Genomic DNA, 25530 nt, shown 5'->3' with positions numbered 1-25530 from the left:
ATTTTCGGCATATATATGTTTTTAAGAGATGTACAGGGTTGCTGCATTGTTACAAAAAATTTCCTTACAGTCCTCAATGAAGGCAGTATTCGGTAACAATGCACATGAATCTTTTTCACTCAGGCAGAACTGTTGTCTTACCTAGTGGTTCAAACAGCCAGTAATATTTAACTTGTATGCTTTGTGTAGCAGTAAAGCAAATAAATGTCTCTCTCAAAACATACATCCTGTGTTATATAAATATTCCTCTTCAGCACATTGTAACCTGTCTAGCCACAAAGTATTGTAGCCTTCCTAGCCACAAAGTAAGTACTCTTCTTACTGAGCCCGGGACATTTTCATTGATTTCCCTCACATCACAGTGGAATAGTCTCTGCCAATAAATTAAACAATGATATTTAATTAAGATCCCCAAAGCATCATGTTATCAATTAGTCTCTAACATAGCTAAATACCAAATATGATGGATCTTCCTGAATGGATTAATTATTTTGTATTTCAAAAGTTATACAGAGGTGGGCTGGTGATTAAATAATCTGCCCTGCTACAGTGTTTACTCAGGTGATGACCAAGCTCCCACAAGCTTGGCAGAGGGTTTTTGAGAGACTCCTAGCCACCTGGCTATGGGAAGCAGGCCTGGCCTTTCAGTCATGCTACAATGTAAGCAGAAACCTCAGGCCACCAAGCACAAAACCAAGGCGCTATAGTCTGTTTTTCTTTCTGAAGGAAGTCTGATGAGAGTGGAAGGGTTTGGGGGATTCTCAAAATGGGCTGTGAAACAATAACAATGTAATCCCATGAGGGGGGAAAAAAAAAAAAGGCTGGGGAGGGAAGCGTAATATCTTCCAAGTTGTTGTTCTTCAATTGCTGTCAAGTCATCTCCGACTCATGGTGACCTTATGTGTAACAGAAAGAAACGTTGCCTGGTCCTATGCCATTTTCATGACCATGGATATGTTTGAGTCCGTTGTGAATATTGTGTCAATTCATCTTACTGAGGGCTTCCTCCATTTTTGCTGACCCTCTGCTTTACTAAATATGATGTCCTTTTCTAGCTGTGATGTTTTGCAAGTGTCCACTTTTTAAAACACAAGTGTACTCATGGAGATAAAAATATACAAACTTCCTCCCCATTCTGAGAGATTTCTTTCTTGGGTAATTAATAAACAAATAAGCTATAACTAAAATAATTTGAGCTTTAAAATACTGGTAAAAAATAGAGTAAGCATTGCTGCTAGAACTGATCTTTGAATCACAAATATAAACAGTTTTATTCACGCCTGACATAGATGGCTTTGATCTACAAATAAATAAAGTGCTAAGGCAAGTAATAACACCATTGTAAAATATGGAGAACACATGTGATTCCACATACCAGTAATAGGACCAAATGATCCATACTTTTGATAAATCATTGGAGATGGAAGAAGAATATGTGGTTACTAAGTCACTAGGTTCAAGTTGGTCATTAGCCTTCAACCTTACCTACCCACAGCTTAGGCTCACCCCTAGTTTCCTAGGCCCTACTCAGAGTAGTGGTTAAGAGCTTGGTTGCTAACCAAAAGGACAGCAGTTCAAAGCTACCACCTGATCTTTGGAAACCCTATGGGGCAGTTCTTCTCTGCCTTGTAGGGTCACTATGAGTTGACTTGACGGCACCTAACAATATCAACAGCACTTCACAGTGGTGGCTGTTACCCTCCTTCGTGACATTTTGTGTTAAATCTACTTATGTCATACTCCAGGTCTGAAAATGGGACTTCTGATTTGTTCCAGAGTCTCGTGTATGTATGACACTTCTTGCCGGGCTACTGTTTTGTTGCCTGTTCCTAAGTCCTTTATAAGTGATCTGGTTAAGACCCTAGCGTGTTCTCAAGCCTAAAAACCTGCCTTACTCCCATCCCATCTCTAAATGGTAGCCCATGGATTGAGATCCTGCTACTCAATGATAGCTCTTCTTAAAGAGGAGCTAGTATAGATCTAGACACCCATCACGGCCTTGCTACTTACTAAGAGTGTTACTAAAGGCTAGTTACCTAGTCTCTGAGCCTTTCTTCTGCTAAATTGAGCTTACAATGTCTACTTCACAATGCAATTGTACATTTTAAATAACAAAATGTAGGTAAATTGACTAGCATTGTAATTGGAATGAAGGGATCATGTTATTATAATCCCCTCCCCTAATGCTTCAAAGCCTTTTCTGATGCCAGCTGCTTGCTTGGATTTCTAAATATTATATCTTGCATCCATGGCTGAGGCTCTTTGCCCACTTCTGCACATCTTATGACATTTAGTCTTGCATACTTTTCCAAACAACTTGCCTAGAATTTAACCTGGATGCAACTTTTGATGTTAGGTCTTACACTGAGTTGAATAATGTCCTCCCCAAATTCATATTCACCAGGAACCTCAGAATGTGACCTTATTTGGAAGTAGGGTCTTTGCAGATGTAATTAAATAAGAATCTCCAGATGAAATCAATGGCTGATGCCCTTAGAAAAAGGAGAGAACACACAGAATGCACAGTGAAACACAGAGAAGTAGGTGATATGAAGACAGAAGCAGAGATTGGAGTTGTGTTGCCACAAGTCAGGAAGCACCAGGAGTCACCAGAAGCTGGAAGAGGCAAGGAAGCATTCTCCTCTAGAGGTTTCAGAGGCAGCATGGACTTGCTGATAACTTGATTTCAGACTTTTGGCTTTCACAACTATGAGAGACTAAATTTCTTCTGTTTTAAGCCATCCAATTGTGATCATTTGTTATGGAAGCCTTAGAAAATGAATACAGGCCTCAATACATTAAAAAAAAAAAATTACTTAAATCTGTTAACCTGTCTAATCTTGTCATTCTTCTTTGTAGCCATATCACTCACTTGTTACTCTAAGTAAGGTTTTTATAGATTTTCTTTCTCGTACAGTGTTTAATATACACCATGAGCAGACATGTGATCACCTCCATGAGGGGATCTGCTGTGAGCAGCCAATCAGTTTAAAGGGAGATCTCTTGGGGGTGTGGCCTGCATCCAATATAGGTAGACTTTCTGGCAAGGCCCATGGGCTTTTGCTCATTCTGGATCGTGCAGCTGGTTCCTTTTTGTCTGACCTCCATTTCTTGGAACTTGAGCTAGCAGCTTATCTTCCATTTTGCCTGCTGATCTTGGGATTTGTTGGTTTTCGCAGCCTGTGAGCCAGGGCCCTGCTATATAACTTGCAGATCTTATGTTTGCCAGCTCCTGAAGCTACATGAATCAGGAGAAGCCTGCAACCTGACACATGGATTTGGGACATTCCAGCCTCTAAAATTTGTGAGCCATTGCCTTGATGTAAATCTCTTTACATGTATATTTATATGCTTTACTGGTTTTGTTTCTCTAGAGAACCCAGCCTAAGACATTTGGTACCAAGAGCGATTCTAGAAAACAAAATTCTAAGACTGAGTTTTCTAAATTGATTCTCAAGTCTATTTAGTCTTAAAGATGTTGATGACTCTGCTTCTAGTAGTAAAGAGGGCACTGCTAATCCATGGCATGAGGTGGCAATGAAAAGATGCAATATATTGCCACTAATAGATCAGGTGTTGTAAATCACATTTGATATCTTTCTACAATTTTGTCATAATGAGAAGTATAAGGAAGCTGGTTGGTTGGTCCTACTTTTGTTAGATAAATTGGAGAAAGAAAGAGATGAGATCAGGGCTTCAAAGTCAAAGCTCAAGTGCCACAAAAATGACCTCAAAGTTTCCACTTGTGCCTTGAAAGAAAGCCTTATATCTTGTAGTAACAGAGCTAATATTTTTGAAAACCAAACCCAAAGTCTTATTGTAAGAGTCACTGAATTACAATGCAAACTAAGTTCCCAACCATGATGGGTGTCTGAAGTTAAAGTGAGGGAATTGATTGGGAAGAAATGGGAACCTGAAACTTGCAATGGGGACATATGGTAAGATAATTGGGAAGATGGGGACAAAATAATTGGGAAGATGGGGACAGAGCCCCTAATTCTGTTGAATCACTCCTGCCAATAGAACCACCCCTCTCACTCCCACCTGAAGAGATTACTCCATCTTTATATGCTAAACCATCCTTCCTAGTAAAATCATTAGCCCCACTACCCCCATCCGATGAGGTTAATCCAGCTGTGTCTAAAAAGCCTTTGTCCGCATCATTGCCTGGGGGTATCGCCTGAGGCAGATGCCGTGTAAGACAATGCTGAAAGTTCTCAAAACACATCTCCAACACCCATTTTGGCTTTTAGACCTGTAACTAGACTTAAGTCCCAAGGAGCCCCAAAATGTGAAGTACAAAATATGACCCAGGAAGAGGTATGCTGTACTCCAAAAGAACTGTTTGACTTTTCTAATATGTACAAACAGAAACCTAGGGAATATGTGTGGGAATGGCTATTAAGGGTGTGGGATAATGGTGCAAGGAACATAAAGATGTATGGCCTGAGTTTACTGATATGGCCCACTAAGAACAGATTCTTTATTTAATGTTTCAACTCAAAAGGTAAGAAAGGCTCTAATAGTTTATTTGGTTGTGTCACTGAAGCATGGATTACATGGTGGCCTACACTAAATCGAGTTGAAGTACCAAGCCTGCATTGGTATACTGCAGAAGAAAGTATCTACAGGCTTAGGGAAATTGACATGTCAGAATGGATTTATCAGGTTAGACCGACCAACCTACACATGGAGTACCCAGAGGACACACTTTCTACCACAACAGTGAGGAATAAATTTGTGAAGGGAATCCCAAAACTCTTGAAGCCTGCTGTGATTGCTATTTTATGTAAGTCAGATTTGGCAGTGGGAACTTCCTTAACTGAATGAAGACACCTTACTTCAATGACTTAAAATGAGAAGAAAGAAATAGCTACAAACATCCATTAATGATTGGAACATGGAATGTACGAAGTATGAATCTAAGAAAACTGGAAATGGAACACATAAACATTGATATCCTAGGCATTAGGGGGCTGAAATGGACTGGTATTAGCCATTTTGAATTAGACAGCCATATAATCTACTATGCTGGGAATGACAAATTGAAGAGGAATGGCATTGCATTCTTCAACAAAATGAACACTTCAAGGTGTTTCCCAAAGTACAGTGCTGTAATAATAGGATATACCCATACGCCTACCAAGAAGACCAGTTAGTATGACTATTTTTCGAATTTACACATCAATCACTAAAGCCAAATATGAAGAAATCAAAGATTTTTACCAACGTCTACAGTCTGAAATTGATCAAACATGTAATCAGGATGCATTGATAATTACTGGTGATTAGAATGTGAAAGTTGGAAACAAAGAAGAAGGATTTGTAGTTTGAAAGTATAGCAGGAAGTATCAAAAGAAGATGGAAGGAATACACAGAGTCACTGTACTAAAAAGAATTTGTCAATATTCAGTCATTTCAGAAGGTAGCATATGACCAAGAAGTGATGGTACTGAAGGAAGAAGTCCTAGCTGCCCAGAAGCCATTGGTGAAAAACAAGGCTGTAGAAACTGACAGAATACCAATAGAGATGTTTCAACAAATGGACGCAGCTCTGGAAATGCTCATTCATCTATGCCAAGAAATTTAGAAGATAGCTACCTGGCCTACTGACTGGAAGAGATCTATATCTATGCCTATTCCAAAGAAAAGTGATCCAACAAATACAGAAATTATTGAAGAACATCATTAATATCACACACAAGTGAAAAATTACTGAAGATCATTCAAAAGTGGTCACAGCAGTACATTGACAGGGACCTGTCAAAAACTCAAGCCAGGTTCAGAAGAGGACTTGGAACCAGGGATATCATTGCTGATGTCAGATGGATCCTGGCTGAAAGCAGAGAATACCAGAAAGATATTTACCTGTGTTTTATTGACTATGCAAATGCATTCAACAGCATGGGTCATAACAAATTACAGATAACATTGCGAAGAATGGTAATTCTGGAACAATTATTTGTGCTACATTATGGAAATTTATTACATTACAGTACACTTGGTTTCATTATGGAACAGCATCTAGTCTAGTGTTTGACCAAAATGGAAACATAGCCTAGCCAAACTGACCCATTTGCAGGGCCCTCTCCATTTGATGATATAGATTCAGGCTATACATAAGCTCATTTGGTAGTTTAATACTGTAGTTTCTGTTTGACAATAATAAAAAGAAAAAAAAAAGCACAATTCATCTGTCAACATATTCACAGAGTTGTGCAACCATCACCACTATTTAACTTAGAAAAATTTCATCACCCCATACCCTTAAAAGAAAACCATACACATTAGCAGTCACTTCTCATTCTTTCCTTCCCCCAGACTCTGGTAAACACTAATCTACTTTTAGGTTTTACATATTTGCCTATTTTGGGCATTTTATATAAATGGAATCATACTGTGCTTGCCTTCTTTCACTTAGCGTAAAGTTTTATTACCTTCTTTTTTCGAACGTTTTACTGTTGTTTCAGTGAAAGTTTACAGAGCAAATTAGTTTCCCATGAAACAGTTTATACACAGCTTGTTTCATAAAGTTGATTTCAAACCCTTGAAACTGTCAGCACTTTTCCCCCTTACTCCCTGGGTTCCGTGTGTCCATTTGCTGAGCTTTCCTGCCACAACTGTCCTTCTGAACTTTGCTTTTGAGCAAATGTTCCCCTTTAGGTCTCGTATAGTTGATTGTTCTGGGGTATATATTCCTCCCTGGTGTTATTGTTCATTTTATAGGCCTGTCTATTATATGGCTATAATGTGGTCTATGGGAATGATCTCAGCTTCAAGTCTGGTCTTATTTATGAGTTTGAATTTTGCTCTACATTACTCTCCTGCTCTGTCCGTGACCTAATATTGTCATACAGGTGAGAGCAGTCAGTAGTGGTAGCTGGGCACCATCTAGTTTTTCTGGTCTCAGGCTACTGGAGGCCAAAGTTCATTTGGTCCACTAGTCCTTTGGACTAATTTTTTCCTTGAGTCTTTGGTTATCTTCAGTCTCCTTTGCTCCAGATGGAAAGAGGTCAATTCTATCTTAGATGGCTGCTCAAAGCTTTTAAGACTCCAGTCCCTACTCACCAAGGGAGGACGTAGGACGTTGTTTATATGGATTATGATATGTCAGTTGACCTAGATGTTCCCTGAAACTATGGCCCCTAGGCCTCAAACCCGAGACCTGGGAAGTATTTGGTTATGGCTAAGTTTTTGTTTTGTATGTGTGTGTCTTAAGTGAAAGTTTACAGCTCAAGTTAGTTTCTCATGCAAAAATTTATACACACATTGTTATGTTACCCTAGTTGCTCTCTCTGTAACGTGACGGCACACTCCTTTCCACTCCAGATTTCTCGTGTCTACTCAACCAGCTCTTGACCCTTTCTCCCTTCTCATCTCACCTCTGGACAGGAGCTGCCCGTTTAGTCTCATATGTCTACCTGAACTAAGAAGCACACTCCTCATGAGTATTATTTTATGTCTTAGAGTCCAGTCTAATCTCTGTCTGAAGAGTTTGAGAATGGCTTTTGTCATGGATTAACAGAGAGTCCAGGGGCCATATCTTCCAGCGTTCCTACAGTATCAGCCAGACCATTAAATCTGGTCTTTTTTTTTTTTTGCTAGAATTTGAGTTCTGCACCCCACTTTTCTCCTGCTCCATCAGAGACTCTCTGTTGTGTTCCCTGTCAGGGCAGTCATTGGTGGTAGCTAGGTACCATCTAGTTCTTCTGGTCTCAGACTGATGTGGCCCTTCCTGTCCCTTGGGCTCATATTTACCTTGTGTCTTTGGTGTTCTTCATTCTCCTTTGCTCCAGGTGAGTTGAGACCAATTGATGCATCTTAGATGGCTGCTCACAAGCTTTTAAGACCCTAGATGCCACTCACGAAAGTGAGACGCAGAACATTTTCTTAGTAAGCTTTGTTATACCAATTGACCTAGATGTCCCCTGAAACCACGGTCCCCAGACCCCCAACCCTGCTACCCTGTCCCTTGGAGTGTTTGGTTGTATTCAGAGAATTTCTTAGCTTTTGGTTTAGTCCAGTTGTGCTGACTTCCCCTGTATTGTGTGCTGTCCTTCCCTTCACCTAAGATAGTTCTTATCTACTATCTAGTTAGTGAATAGCCCTTTCCCCCATCCCCACCCTCCTAACCATCAAAGAATGTTTTCTTCTGTGTTTAAATCTTTTCTTGAGTTCTTATAATAGTGGTCTCATACAATATTTTTCCTTTTGTGACTGACTAATTCACTCAGCATAATGCCTTCCAGATTCATCCATGTTACGAGATGTTTCACGGATTCACCCTTGTTCTTTATCATTACATGGTATTCCATTGTGTGAATATACCATAATTTGTTTATCCATTCATCTGTTGATGGGCACTTAGGTTGTTCCCATTTTTTGCTATTGTGAATAGTGCTGCAATGAACATGGGTGTGCATTTATCTATTCATGTGATGGCTTTTATTTCCCTAGGATATATTCCAAGGACTGAGATTGCTGGTACTTCTATTTCTAGCTTTTTAAGGGAGCACCAAATCAATTTCCAAATTGATTGTACCATTCTACGTTCCTATCACCAGTGTATAAGTGTTCTAGTCTTATCACAACCTCTCCAACATTTATTATTTTGTGTTTTTTGGATTAATCCTAGCCTTGTTGGGGTGACATGGTATCTCATTGTAGTTTTGATTTGCATTTCTCTAGTGGCTAATGATTGTGAGCATTTCCTCATGTATCTGTTAGCCGCCTGAATGTCTTCTTTGGTGAAGTGCCTGTTCATATCCTTTGTTTGACTGAGAAGTTTTCATGGCTGTGTCCCCTCTGTGCACTATTGCATACATGGGTATATTTGTAGTATGTACATATATAAATGTAATGGGTGTACTTCCATATGCCCTGCCAACTCTACTGAGCTTACATAACTACCTGTGTATCCACTGGTACATTACTGTTTGTTATTATTATTGCCATAGGATTGTATATGTATTAGTATTTACCATTGTTGCCTTTTACTCTTACGTGCCTTTCAGTGTCTTCCTTTACCTTGGTTATGTTGTGACTTCCCCCATATTGTGTATTATCTCTCCCTTCACCAAAGTACGTGTTTACCAACTAGTTAGTTGTTCCCCTCCCTCCATCTTTGGTAACCATCAAATATTTCTGTTTGTGTGAAAACCTTTTCTTGACTTAATATAATAGTAGCCTCATACAGTATTTGTCCTTTTGTGATTGACTTGTTTCACTCAGCATAATGTCCTCCAGGTTCATCCATGTTGTGAGATATTTCACGGATTCATCATTATTCTTTAACTTTGTGTAGTATTCCATTGTGTGTATGTACCACAGTTTGTTTATCCATTCATCTGTTGATGGGCACTTAGGCTATTCCCAGCTGTTTTGTTATTGTAAATAATGCTGCAATGAACATGAGTGTGCATGTCTATTTGTGTCACGGCTTATTTCTCTAGGATATATACCTAGGAGTGGGATTTCTGGATCATATGGTAGCATAGTGTTTTCAGGGCTTATCCATGTTGTAACATATATCAGTATTTTATTACTCTTTATTGCTGAATAATATTCCATTTTATGGCTTATATTTGTTTATTGATTCATCGGTTGGCGGACATTTAGGTGGTTGGCAAGTTTTGGCTATTAAGAATAATACTACTATGAACATTCATGTACAAATTTTGTGTGGACATACATATCAATTCTTTTAGGTGCATGTCTAGGAGTAGAATAGTTGGGTCATATGGTGTATTAGTTTCTTATTACTGTTACAAGAAATTACCAAAGACTTGCTGACTTAGAACAACACAAATTTATTGTCTTAAAGTTCTAGAGATCAAAAGTCTAAATGGATTGGTAGGCCTGTGTTCCTTCTGGAGTCTCTGGGAAAGAATCTATTACCTTGCTTATTCTCGCATCTGGAAGCTGCCTCTATTCCTTGGCTTGTGGCCCCATCATCTCTCTTTAAAGCTAGCAGTGTAGCCTCTTCTAATCTCTCTCTCTGTCTCTAACTTTTGTTTGCATCATCACATCTACTTCACCAACTTACCCTTCCCCCATAAGATCATTTTGATTACACTGGGCCTACCTGATAATTCAGGATAATCTTCTTACCTCAAAATCCTTAACTTAGTCATATCTGCAAAGTCCCCTTTGCAGTGTAAGATATCATACCGATAGGTTTTGGGAATTAGGATGTGAGTATCTTTAGAGACCATTACTCTGTTACCACATATGATAACTATATGTTTAACATCTAGAGGAACTGCCAAAATGTTTCCCAAAATGGGCATCATTTTACATTACTATTAATAATAATACATACCAAAAAACCAAACCCATCGCCATTGAGTCGATTCAACAGGACCGAGTCAAACCACCACATAGGGTTTCCTAGGAGCAGCTGGTGGATTCAAAATGCGAACCTTTTGGTTAGCAGCCAAGCTTTTAACCACTGTGTCACCAATGCTCCCAATTTCTCCACATCCAAGCCAACACTTTTTATTGTACTGTATGTCCTTTTTATTTTATCCATCTTGGTAGGTATGAAGTGGTATCAAGGAGGTAACTGAGTTTCATCCCTTATAGCAACTAAAATAGATTGATAAAGCCTACTTATGGTCCTGTGTTGATAGGGTTCTAAGGCTGATGGGGGAGTACTTTATGATCCATTAGTGATGGCTGTGATGGGTCCAGATGGAGGGAGTAGAATCCCTCTGCCAAATATTGGCCAACTGGGATTTAGCTTGTGACAGTTGGTAGGTGGGTGAGAAGAAAAAAAAAAAAAGAAATGAGAGAATATCAGTTACATTTTAGTTAAAAATTGCCTGAGAATATACTAAATTTTCTATACAACTGTATGTATCTTTCTTAGCTGAGTAAACCTACACATAGCTCTTGGAATAATACTAGTGATGACCCCTGTGTAGAAAGCCAAATAAGGAGAAGAATCAAAATACTTGAGAATCTCTGGGATGTTGGATTCCTCCACTGTTTCAGCCCTGTGAGAACACCTGTGCCAGGAATACTGGGGACTCTTTGTAAGAGCAGCTGCTGTGTACTTGTGTTCTTTCTGTTGTAATCTTATTTCTTGTGGCAGGGGAAAAAATGCAGCTCTGTGTATTTTAGCAATAGATGAAATATTTTTATTACTTCAAAACTTTCAGGGAAGGAGCAAATACATTTTGTAGTCTAAATTGTGTACACTTATTTTTCATATTTTATTAGTAAATAATTAATTTTAGATGTATACATTCTATTTGGAGAAACAGTTTAGAAGGTATACCTAATAAAAAATATGCCCATGTAGATGAAATGACTGTCATCTACAAAGATAGTTTCATAGACATAGTAGAAAAAACCTGTGCTGTTAAACAGAAAAAGACTTCCCTTAAGGCTTAATTTTCCATGCCAGTGTAGCCTTCTTTGAGGGAGAACTCCATACTTGTGATTGATTTAGTCCAGGGTATTTGTGTACACAGATCCTTTCTGTAACATTAGCAACCAGGGTTCCTATAGTCCTTATTGTTTCAGTGATCATCAATCAGCAGGTAAGCTGGAGTAGACTCAATAGACTCCTAGGACCTTCAATGGGTTCTTACTTTGCCTTCCACTCTTTTGTAGACATTGTTATTTCCTTCTGTTCTCTTAGATGTGAGGAGTCCCTGGGTGGTACAAATGGCTGCTAACCAACAGGTTAGAAGTCTACCCAGAGGTGCCTCAGAAGACAGGACTGGTGATCTTCTTCTGAAAGATCATAACCATTGAAAACCCTATGGAGAACAGTTCTATCTCGACACACATGGGGTTTCCATGAGTCAGAATCAACTCTATGGCAACTGGTATACTTAGGCTTGAAAGGAAATGACACATAAGGTTACCCTTCAGATTCGGGCTCAGGGGTAGCCTTTTAGTTTAGTTGCCATCTTGCCTTTAGATACATATAGCCAAACATATAGAGAAAAATGCTGTGATTGATTAGTGATGTCTCTCATGAGCCCAGTATTGGAAGTAGCAGCGCATGATTAGTATCTTCATCATCTTTGGTTCCCATCTGTGACAGTGGTTAAATGGGTGATGGAAATATAAAAAAATTGTCAGGAATTATGTTGTTACTATCAGCACAAAGGTAGGCAAATGAAAGAATTGGACAAAAGGGATAGGATGAAGTGTCTGAATAAAATTTCCACAAAATTCTGATGGAAACTTCATGGGTCTCTACAGTGCCAGAATTGCTGGGGGGGGGGGGGGGGGGGGGCGAGGAAAGCACCAGATAAAACTGCTAAATTCATTTAAAAAATATAATTGACTTTGTATAATTCTGAATTACTTGCACCACTATTTCTTCCTTTTAAAACCAATGTTTCTAATTTATAAATTCATAAGATGTGAGTTCTTAGTAAATGCAAGTTGGAAAAACACTTTATTACTTTGCCATTCATTAATCAGGACCCAAAAATAGGTCATTACATTGGTTCACAATTTGAAGGTTTGGCATTTCTCCTCAGTTTTATTATTGTTAACAACTGAGCCTTAGTATTTGAAAGATAATTAAAGTTATTGTGTAAGCTAAACGGAGAAAGTGCCGAATAATTGCCATTGCTTCAGAGATTAGATTTTGTAGTGAGATTTTTCTGCTAGCACTGCATTGAGATGCTTGTGCTGGAGAGATCTACAGTAATATTAGGGAACTGTTGACAGGGACTTTTACATTTGCAAAGAAAAGTTGACTTCACCAAAGCACATGTCAAGAGGATATTTTACCCTCTGTTAATAGCCACAACAAGGGACTCAAACATAGCAATGATCACGAAGATGGCACAAAACTAGGCAACATTTCATTCTGTTATGCATGAGGTTGCCCTGAGTCAGAGCAGACCTGACTCAATTAACAAAACACACAAAGGGAAAAACATAGGGAAAAAGGAAGAGTTTCACATAATAGACTGACAAAAGCCCAGTGTTTGGCAGACAAACTGTCAAGGAGCAAAAATGTAAGGCCAAAAAATAAAATTATGTTCTTTGTGCAACAATGCAGTGAAATTTTAAACAAGAATTTAATTTTAAACAAGAGTTTAAAATTCAACAAAAATTTAAAACTTACCTTGAACCCTAGGAAACACACTCAATCCTCAATATTTGCTGAAGGCAGTGAGAACAATTTTTTTTTTTGTCGTTATTGTTGTCTCTGTGAGAGCATTTTCTTTAGAGCAATGAGCAAAACAAGGAAACCCTTAAAACAACTGTTTTGAAACCTAAGTTGAAGCCCAGATACCTATTGAAATTAAAAGCAATATCCCATGGCTTAATTCCTGGTTTTCACATTAGTTGTTATGCATGTGTTTCCTGTTGTGCTTTTACTAAAAACAATATCTTATATCAGGTCACATTCCCTAGAAATACTACTCAAGAACTAATTTTTTCAACCTGCAAATTAACTTTTAAATATGATCACACATCACATTTTAACAGGAAAAGGGATGCTTATTCAATAAATGGTGCTAGGCCATTAACTACTTGGGCCTCACTTTGTGTTATGCAAAACATAAGAAGAAGGGAGGAAAAAAGAAAAAAAGAGAAGTAAGGAGGGAAGGAAGAAAGGAAAAGAGGAAGGAAGGAACCAAGAAAGAGAAAGGCAAGGGGGAAAAAAAAAAAAGAAAGAAAGAGAAGAAAAAGTTATCAGGCATAAAATGAGTAGGGAAAAAAAATTGGGAAAATTTTACTTTATTTTAGAACAGGGAACTGTTTAATAAGTAATAAATCACAATAAAAAAAGTGACTTGGCTACCTAAAAATTGGGAAAAAAAAAAAGAAGAAAATCACTATCAAAAACAAGTAAATTAGTAAAAAAAAGCAAAGAATAAAGTGAGAATTTATCTGTGTGAAATATGGCAAACTAGGGATTCATATCCTGAAAATATAAAGCGTTCCTAAAAATACACAAGAAAAATCTTAAGACCCCAACAGGTTGAAGAAAAAGCCATATAATTTTATTTATATTGTTTCAAATAAATATTTAAATATGACGAAATATTTCATTTTAGTGGTAATCAAAGAAATGTAAATTGAAATAAGATGTTATTTTGACTAATACTTAGGAAATGTAAAATATACTAAGTAGCAGACAAGAATTTTTTTAGAATAAGAGCACTCACATACAGTATAAATTGGCAGGTTTTCTGTATTTTATTGGTGTGGTGGTTAAGTGGTTGGCTGCTAACCAAAAGGACATCTTCGTGATTCAAACCCAAGCTCTGCTGGAGAAAGATGTGGCATCAGTCAGCCTCCCTAAAATTGCAGCCTTGGAAACCCTATGGGGCAGTTCTACTCTGTCCTATAGGGTTGCGATGAGTCGGAATTGGCTCTGTGGCAGTGGGTTGGATTTTTGGTTGGTTGGAAGTTTGTTTTTCTGTGTTGGCTTAGCTACATATGCTAAAAGTCTCCAAAATTTCATAACTTTTTAAATCAGTTATTTCTATTATAGAAACTATCCTATGGAATTTTTCATATAAACAGATTTTTGCTGTTGTTTTTTATAATGTTAAAAATGGAAACCATCCAAATATCCAATTATAAGTGAATGCTGTATAAGGGACTGAACCACCGTGCAGTCCCCAGACCAGTAGTATCCACGCTACCTGGCAATTTGTTAGAAATATACATTCTTGGCCCTGAGATCTATTGATACAGAAACTGTGGACACAGGGCTCAGCATTAACAAAGCTTTCAAGATAATTTTGACACATGACAAAGTTTGAGAATCACTGACATAATGGAATATTACACAGACATGTGAAGTGTTTTGAAAGAACAATTAACACAGAAAAATGCTTACATTCTAATATTAAGTGAGCAAAAAGAATAGAAATGTTCATATTTAATATAATATATAAATTGTATATTATTTCTATTTTGTAAATATATGAACACATATCATATATTTATGAAATGGAAATCTTTCATATATAAACACAAACACACACATATATATATAAGCAGAAAAACAATGCTAGTCAGTATATCAGAGGGGGAAATTTTGAATTACCTCTTTATGTATTTTTCAAATTCTCTTCTGTGATTACACAGCATTATTTATTTTCAGTAAAACATCTTGGCCACAACAATTTTTGCATGCATTTGTGATGGTTGCCAGGCTTGAAGCCCTGAGTTTTCTATAACCCTCAATTTTTATTAACCTTCCATGGTGACATTGGTTTATTGCAGAGAGGCCCCTTCAATAGCAGGTGATGTTTTATCATTCACGAAAACAGTAAGATGTGGTACTTGGGTTGACCTAGCCACAGGCAGGATGTGGCTGCCAGAGTTGAGCTATAAGCCTTTGAGCAACCAGCCACATCCTCCTCCCACTAGTTCTTTTTTTAGTTGATGGCAACTCCCAGGATTCTGACACTCACCAAAGTTTGCATCTTCTTTGTATCGCTATTACATTCCCTTCTTTCATCAGCAATTTTTACAGTAATCTTAGTATAGAGCAAAGGGTACAGAATTTAAGGGAATTTCTTTTCTAGATGAACAATTTTCACAATGTGCAATTGTGCCTTTTTTGAAAGTGGTCAACGCAGTGGGGAACGAAGAACAAAAAAAGCGATAACAGCACAACAGTTGTAATCATACAACAGTTGCTTATCTACTTATGTTAAAAATGATCTGTCTTTTGTTATCTCAAAAACTGTTAGAATTTCTTCTCTGGTTGATTTTAGTTTGCAACAAACTAAACAAACAGGAGGTTCAACCTATTCTACCAATACTTGCACACTGTAGTGAATCTGGCATTATTTGCAATGGTCTTAAAAGCCCTTATGCGTTGGCAACATTTTGTGTGTCATTGTAAATAAATATTATATCACGTGTCTCTTTACTTATCTACATAATTAGAACAAGATAACTTTATTTTTGCTTCCTACTCATGCTCACTATATAGATAAGAAGAAAATTAGGTGACAGACCCCCCCCCCAAACTGCTTCAAATTGACAGCTACCCCCAAGTGGGATATTTAGGGACTGAGACGAGGCATCATTCAGTTTCTATGCTATGATCTGCTTCAGTCTCCAGTGCTCATGTTGGAAAAATTCTGTAGTCAGAAATATAATCTCGTTGCTTGAGTAGGTGCAGACATTGGTACGATTTAAAGGAATAAAGACATGTTAAAGATCAGTAATAGATGAAATAAATACTCAAAATTCTCATAGAAAATGGGAGTTAAAGAGTATAATTTTATATAATGATCTTGAAAATTAAAACCACTTATTAAACCTAGTCAATGGCAATAAACTCTTAGATTTCCTAGTATTTGTTATTCAAAATGTATGGGTGTGTGAGCATGAAAACCTAAAATCCCTAAGATGGTAGTTGATATTTTGTGGAGGGTAGATGCTGCCACCTGAAGGTTATGGCCTTGCCCTCAGGTTTTATTACCAAGGTCATTCTTTTGACTTCCTACAAATGCACTTTGTGTCTGTGAGATACACTTTTTATAAATATTTGACTAAGTTTGGAAACACTCTAAAGGTTTTCAAAAGAGAGCTGTGTGAAGGAATGGAAACTGACTGGGCCATGTAAATGCTGCAGGTAAGGTGATCTTATGGAAAATGCTTAAATAAAGCAAGTACCATGGTGGAAAGCCCAGTTAAAAGAAGAAACTTAAAATGACCGTGTTTTGTCAACAGTGGCTTGGCTGCTAAAGTAGGAAGGACAGAGGAAGTTGAACCCATACTTGCTTCCAGGAGACAGCTACAAAAAATAAGCCCTCAGGACCAGATGGCTTTATGGCTTTAGTAAACAATAGATTTGCATAATGCTTCCTCAATAATTCTGTCAGGAAGATTGTTGAGCTAGAAAACAATGCACAATTGTGCCTTTTTTGAAAGACCAGCTCTCTAAATGGCCAACTGATAATTATGGAAAAACTGAAGCACTGGGAAGAATGCAGTATATAAAGGACTATTATCAGACCATCTTGACTAGGAGGCAATTGTAAATGCCAATATGTTTGGAAGTGTTAGGTCTCCCCTGGTGGCCGATTATCTAATGGGAATGAGGGCTTTTCTGATTTCAGGCACCACCTCCCTAAGGTTTCCTTGTTTGTTTTGATTTGTAGCTTCCTCTGATTTTTCTTTCTAAGGCTTGGGTGGCTGCCATTTGGTTTCTGTTCAAAAAGAATCAACAAACCACTTAATTCTGACTTCTTTTCTAGCATACATACACCTCACTACTCCCTATTGATCTCAGGATGTGGTATCCCCATACACTTTTTGAGCAAAATCCTGTTTCAGTAAGTGGATGGAAATCCTCTTCAAATTAATTCATTCAACCGACTTGATTGGCAACAATTATTCCAACAAGTCATTTTTCACAAGTAAATATGGATTTCTACTTTCTAACACCTGAATCTGAAAAGGGCTGTGGAGTAACATACCATCTCTACTCCAAAACATGGCTACAACTCCCTCTGACTCTTTATTGAATGCCAAGATATTTGTCTTAAAAGATAAGAAAAATTCAAAAGACTACAGTGCTTAGGCTGGTAAACAGGGCTTTCAACTGGTTCCTTCAGGTTTGCACCCCTGCTGAGAATTTCCATTTCTAACAAGGTTTCAAGGGATACTGCTGGTTAGGCAGTAGGGACCAATTCTGAGAACCAGTAATAGAGCAGTTCTCAGGATTTATTATAAATAAGAATCACCTGGAGTTCTCATTAAAATGTAGATTCTGATTCAGTCTGATCCTCAGGTAAGTCTAATGTATAATAAAATTTGAGAACCATTGTTCTACTCTAGGGTTGCTATGAGTTGGGATTGACTCTATGACAACGGGGTTGGTTTTCTTTTTTCTCTATTAGTGTATTTCAAAGACTGTGGTGTGCCTGACCCAAGTCATGGTGTTTTCAGTTGCCTTATATTCATGAGAAAACTGTACAATCAATAAGGAAGACAAAAGAACTGACACCTTTGAATTGTGGTGTTGGCGAAGAATATTGAATATACCATGGACTTGCCAAAAGAATGAACAAATCTGTCTTGGAAAAAGTACAACGAGAATGCTCCTTAGAAGCAAGGATGGTGAGACTATGTATCACATACTTTGGACATGTTATCAGGAGGGATCAGTTCCAGGAGAAGGACATTCATGCTTGGTAAAGTAGACGGTCAGTGAAAGAGGAAGACCTTCAATAAGATGGATTGACACAGTGGCTCTAACAATGGGCTCAGACATAGCAAATATTGTGAGGATGGCGCAGGACTAGGCGGTGTTGTACATAGGGTCGCTATGAGTCAGAATGACTCGAGGGCACCTAACAACAACAGTGGTTCCTTAGAATGGGTCCCTACTCCTTAACCAGCATCATCAGCATGCCAGAAACCTTGTTAGAAGTACAAATTCTCAGCAGGGGTGTGAACTGGAAGGAACAGGTGAAGGTTCCAAGTCCTGAACACAAATACAACTGAGGTTAAAGAGAGTAAAGAGAGTAAAGACTAAAGTAGGAAATGTTGGGGACTGTGGTGCGGTGGCATGCCGGTCTTAAAACAAGTCAGCAGCTCTCCAGCTCCAGACGATTGTTGCCATGTAATAAAAAAGCTCCGGAATTTAAAACAAACAGAAAAACTCAACTTTGCGACAAGAATACTGATGATTTTCAAAATTGGCAACTGAGTTTAAATTTTAAAAACTATCGTGAGGAACAAAGAAAACACTTTTGTGAGCAGAAATTTATCTTCCAAAGGACCAGGTTGTGAACCCTGCCTTAGCCTCTAAGGCAGTGCTATCCAACAGAAATACAATGGGAACCACATATGTAAGCTGAAATTCTCCAGTAGAAAAAGTAAAAAGAAACAGGTCAAATTAATTCTGTAAGATATTAACATAGCATATCCCAAATATTATAATTTCAATATGTAATTATTACAAAAATTATTAATGGAATATTTTTCATTCTTTATTTGTACTAAGTCTGAAATCTAATGTGTATTTTACTCATACAGCACACTTCAACTCTGTCCTGTAGGGTCTCTATGAGTCATAATCACCTCGACGGCAGTGGGTTTGGTTTTGGTTTTCAGATGCTTAATTATTAGCCATATGTGGCTAGTGGCTCCATATTGGATGGGCAGCATAGTTCTAAGGCTTAGAGTGGCTTCTCTTATATACATATAAACAGTGAGCAAGTCATTGGCAGGATAGAGTGTCATGGTCTTTGGCACTAGGACTTTCTCCTATTCCTGGCCAGCAAGCTACTATTGCCATTGCTTCAACATCCAGCTGCAGCTGCTGAGTAGGGGCAAGAGGCAGACAAGAGGGGCTCTGTCCATGGGATATCCTTCCCAAGAAATAATGTAAGGATGTTGCTTGAATTATGTGAAACACAATCTTATAAGAATCTTGGGAAGTCATTTAATATATATGACCTTCCATAATATCATAAAAACTGTTAATTCATCCTCTGCTTGTGTACCTTGTGAATTATTGAATTGACCTGAATTATTTTAATTTTATAAAGTCCTTTGGGTCAGGTGAAAAAGGGATTTAACTCATTCTGCAGACTCCCTAGGGGTAAGACAAGATTCAAATGGGGGAAATAAATATGAATTCGAAAGAAACAAACTAATCACAAGAAAACAAGAAAAAGCAACAACTTTCCAATCCAAAATTGTTCAAAGATTGAGCAGGCTTCTTTGAGTTCCTTATATCTGGAGATGTCTAAGCAGTGATTGTACAAATAATTGGTGAGATTTATTATAGCATAGCAAATGCATGACTGGATCATTTTTTCTGCCCTGAGATTTTCAATATGTAATAAAATGTAATGTAATATAATATATAATTATAATTACATAATAAAATAAAACACACATATGACATGTTCTAAAGCTTCAGTCAAACATTATCACAGTATATGTATTATTTTGGAGGCCCTGGGTGGTAAAAACAGTTAATGCTCTCGCTGCTAACTGAAAGTCAGAGGTTTGAGTCCACCCAGAGTAGCCTCACGAGAAAGTCTTGGTGAGCTACTTCTGATAGACCAGCCATTAAAAACTCTATAGAGCGCAGTTCTACTCTGACACACATGGGTCATCAAGAGTTGGAACTGACTGACAGTAACTAACTGGTTATGCATTATTTTTAAATTTGAAATGTCATATTAATTTAACCTGAATTTTTCTACTACCAGTGAAATGGAGCATATGTCCATAAATATTTCTGATTCAGATTCCCCCTCTTTTTGAAATTGCTGGTTCATATTCTTTTCCCATTTTCCTATTAGATGTTGTCTTCTTCTTATTGATTTCTACATATTTCAGATACAAATAATTTATGGGTTATATATATATATTTTTTTATGTGTTACACAACAGGAACCCTGGTGGTTCAGTGGTTAAGCCCTTGGCTGCTAATGAAAAGGTCAGTGGTTTCAAACTACCAGCTGCTCTGCCAGAGAAAGAGGTGACAGTCTGCTTCCCTAAAGACTGTTGCTGTTAGGTGCCATGGAATTGGTTCCAACTCATAGCAACACTGTATAACAGAAGGAAACATTGCCCAGACCTGCACCATCCACACAAGCATTGCTATGTCTGAGTCCATTGTGGCAGACACTGTGTCAATCCATCTCATTGAGGGTCTTCCTCTTTTTCCCAGACCTTCTACTTTACCAAACATGATGTCCTTCTCCAGGGAATGGTCTCTTCTGATAACATGTCCAAACTACGTAAGATGAAGTCTCGCCATCCTTGCTTCTAAGGGGCATTCTGGCTGTACTTCTCCCAAGGCAGATTTGTTTGTTCTTCTGGCAGTCCATGGTATATTCACTATTTTTCACCAACACCATAATTCACTTCAACATAAAGAAAACAAAAAATTCCTGAAGATTACAACCTTGGAAACCCCATGGTGCAGTTCTACTCTGACCTATGGGTCCGTTGCTATGAGTTGGAATCTACTCAATGGCAATGGGTTTGATTCGTTTTGTTTGGTATGTGTTGCATGTATATTCTCCTACTTTCTCTTTTTATGTCTTCTTTTTTTGTCTTTTACTCTTTTTAGGGGTCTTTTGAGAAATGAAATTCTTAATTTTAATCTAGTTGAGTTATTGTCTTAGTCATCTAGTGCTGCTATAACAGAAAAGCACAAGTAGATGGCTTTAACAAAAAAAATTTATTTCATCACACTAAAGTAGGCTAAAAGTCTAAATTCAGGGCATCAGCTCCAGAGGAAGGCTTTCTCTCTCTGTCAGCCTTCTCATCAATCTTCCCCCAGACTAGGAGTTTCTCTGCACAGGGACCCCAGGTCCAAAGGACCCGCCGTGCTCCTGGCACTGCTTTTTTGGTGGTATGAGGTCCCCCACTCTCTGCTCGCTTCCCTTTCCTTATACCTCTTGTAAGATAAAAGGTGGTGCAGGCCATACCCCAGGGAAACTTAGTTTACATTGGATCAGGGATATGATTTTAGTAAGGGTGTTGCAATCCCACCCTAATCCTCTTTAACATAAAATTACAGTCACAAAATGAAGGACATGGTAATCATGGCCTAATCAAGTTGACACATATTTTGGGGGGACACACTTCAATCCATGACAGTTATCAATCTTTCTTTTTATCATTGTTCTCCTTGTACTTGTTTAAGAAATTCTTCCCTATCCTGAAGTTGCTATGAGTCGGAATCGACTTGATGGCAGTGGGTTTGGTTTTTAGTTCATCCTGAAGTCATAAAAGATAATCCTATATTGATATTACATTTCTTTATTGATTTTTGCATTTTGTATTTAAATCTTTCATTCACTGGAAGTTGACAGTTGTGTATAGTGAGAGGTCAAGGCCCTGTTTTGCTTTCTCAATAGAATAGGATAACAAATTGTCACAGGACCATTTACTGTTCTTTCTCCACTAATTGCAGTTCTGTCTCTGTCGTATAGCAAGTGTGCACACATGTATGTAATCTGGGCTTTTTATTATGGTCTTTTGGCTATTTGTTGGTCCCTGCTCCAATATAGGAAACCCTGGTGGTGTAATGGTTAAGTGCTATGGCTGCTAACCAAAGGGTTGGCAGTTCGAATCCACCAGGCGCTCCTTGGAAACTCTATGGGGCAGTTCTATTCTGTCGTATAGGGTCACTATGAGTCAGAATTGACTCGATGGCACTGGGTTTGGTTTGGTTGGTTTTGCTCCAGTATACCAGTTGCTGTCAGTCAATGTCTACTCAGTGCGACCCCAGTTGTACAAAGTAGAACTGTACTCCATGTGGTTTTCAAGGGTGACCTTTCAGAAGCAAATTACCAGGCCTTTCTTCTGAGGTGCCTCTGGGTGGATTCAGGACACCAAACTTTAGGTTAAGTAACTGAGCGCTTAACTGTTTGTGCCAGCCAGGGACTCCTGCTCCAATATGATATCTAGTAAAACAATTTTTCTCAAATGTTTCTTTTTCCTAGGTGTCTTGGCTATTCTTGTACTTACTCAATTTTACATAAATTTTAGAATCTGCTTATTTAGCTCCACAATGGGCTTGAAAGGTTGTGGGAAAGGGCTTGGGATTTAGATTTGAATTACATTGATTGTACGTATCAATTTGAAAAGATTATACAGCTTTATATTACTAAGCCTTTCAATCCTTGTTTGTGGTATATCTTCACTTATTTAGATTCTTTCTCATATTCCTCAGTAAAGTTTCTCCATAGAAGTTTTATACTTTTCTTATTAGATTATTTCCTAATAACTACATGTTTTAATGGTAAACTTAAACTTTTAAATGATAAACTTTATTCTTTTAAACTTTCATTTTCTAATCATTTGTTGCTGGTATACAGCAATGCAGTTGATATTATATATTAATATTTTTACCTAGCAAACTTGATAAACTATTAGCAATCCTAATAATTTTTGATTAAAAAATATATAATCATATCATCTGAAAGTAGCAATAATTTTGTTATTGTTTTTTGTAATTCTCAAACTTTTATTTCTTTTGCTTGTATTACTATGGTGGCGATATAAAGGCCAGCATTGCTTGCCTGCTATATAGAAGTAGTGACAGTAGTAGAAATGCTTGTCTTGTTCCTAATCTCAGAGGGAAAGCTTACACTGTTGCACCATTAGCTGTGACGATTGCTGTAGGCTTTCTAAATACCCTTCATCGGATTAAGAAAGTTCTCTTTTATTATTAGCTTGCTGAGAATTTTTATCATGAGTCAATGTTAAGTTTTACCTTTTTTTACCATCTAATAACACACAATAATAAAATCGTTTGATTTCCTCTGATATGCTAATATGATGGATTACATTAATTAATTTTCAAATATTAACCCTTGAGTTCATGGAATCCATGCAGTTTAAGCACTATATATTATTATTTTCTGTATTTCTGTATTTGATTTGCTAATATATTGTTTAGAATTTTTTTCATTCACATGCCAGAGTTGTGTTGGCCTGTCATTTTCCTTTTGCCATTTCTGAAATTGGAGATTGAAGTTATGCTAGCATCAAAACATAACTGGGAGAGTGCTAACTTTTTTTATCTTTCAGATGAGTTTATTTAAAACTGGGTTTTTTAAAAAAATGTATTTTAAAATAATTTCAGGCCTACAGAAAAGTTTCAAAAATAGAACAAACAAATCCCATATATGTTTCACTCAGTTTCAGTCTGACTAATTATTAATATAAGAAGCCAGGGTAACATAATAATTAAGCACTCAACTACTAACCTAATGGTTGGTGATTCGAACTTGATAGCAGATCAGCAGGAGAAAAGACCTGGCAATGTGCTCCTGTAAAGATTACAGCCTAAGAAACCTTATGGGGAAGTTCTACTCTGTTCTATAGAGCTGCTATGAGTCACAATCAACTCGATGGCACACAACAGCAAAAATTATTAGTAACTCTAAAGACTTGAAAGCAGGGACTCAAACAGATACTTGCACACTAATGCTCATTGCAGCATTAGTCACAGTAGCCAAAAGGTGGAAACAATCCAAGGGTCCACTGACTGGTGAATGGATAAACATAATATGATATATCCATATAATGGAGTATTACTCAGCCATAAAAAGAAATGAAATTCTGATACATGCTGCTTGAAACATTATGGATTTTGAAAAAATTATGCTAAGTGAAATAAGTCAGACGCAAGAGGACAAATATTGTATGGTCCCACATATATGAAATAGTTAGAATAGCCAAATGCATAGAGACCAAAGTTTATTGGTGGTTACTATGGGCTGGGAGGAGGGAGGAATTTATTATTATTATTATTTTTATAATTATTGCTTCAAAAAATAAGGCGAGGTCATTAGAGCAGGAGGAGGGAAAGACTGAATTTTTGATTCAACCATATTTTTATTAAATGTAGAACTTAAAAAAAAACTTACGATCCTGAAAAACAAACAAACAAACAAACATGTGGCTGTATAAAAAAATACTAATGCTCAGTCTCTGGCCCATAGATGATTTAAGTGTACAGCCAGGTCAAGAGTCTTTTCACTGGTCAAGAGTCTTTCCACATTATCCTGCCTTCCACGTCCTTTCAGCCTCAAATCTGTGCTCATGCTCACGCCCCAGCTCTGGCACTGGACATGTAACTATCAGTGATGGAGAAGGTTTTGTGGGGCCTTGGTGGTGAATTTATTCAGCTAAGACATGGAATGACATCTTATAATTAACTATGAAATATTTCATACATACAAAATAATAAGGCGACATATATTTCAGGTGTAAAGAACAACATAATGAACACCCATATACTCATCACCAACTTAAGAAATGGAACAACTTAGTACAATTGGAAAAGAATATTGAATATACAATGGTCTGCCAGAAGAACAAACAAATCTGTCTTGGAAGAAGTACAGCCAGAATGCTCATTAGAAGCAAGAATGGTGAAACTTTGTCTCATATACTTTGGACATGTTATCAAGAGAGACCAGTCCCTGGAGAAGGTCATCATGCTTGGTAACGTAGAAGGTCAGTGAAAAAGAGTAAGTCCCTCAATAAGATGGACTGACACAGGGGCTGTAACAATGGGCTCAACCATAACAACCATCATGAGGATGGTGCAGGATGAGGCAGTGTTTTGCTCTATTGTACATAGGGTCGCTGTGAGTTGGAACTGACTTGATGACACCTAACAACAACAGTACAATTGGAGCCCCTTTTATGTAACTCCCAGATCACAGTCCCTCCCCCTTACCCAGTGTAACAGCCACCTTGAAATTTATGCTTACCATTCTCTTGCTTTTACTTATATTTTAGTTTTATGAATCCTGAGACAGCAAATATGTTACTCTGGCTATGTTAAAAAAAAAAAAAGAGTCAGGTTCCTAATATTAGAATTCCTTTCCTAAACTCAACCCACTGGATGTACAGGTGTCACCTGGCACTCATTGCATCCTACTGTGGTGACTGGGGCTCAGGAAACTACTGCAAAAGTGTTGATTATCTATTGTTGTGAGTAATAAACCTTGCTTTATATCTGACCCAGGAATTTCATATTTTCTACAAGCATCTGTGAAACTGTGGTGGACTAATTTGTTTGTA

This window comes from Elephas maximus, chromosome 5 (genome assembly GCF_024166365.1).
Source record: "Elephas maximus indicus isolate mEleMax1 chromosome 5, mEleMax1 primary haplotype, whole genome shotgun sequence".
Lineage (NCBI taxonomy): Eukaryota > Metazoa > Chordata > Mammalia > Proboscidea > Elephantidae > Elephas > Elephas maximus.
The sequence above is the reverse complement of the archived record's forward strand: the minus strand, read 5'-3'. Positions refer to the sequence as shown.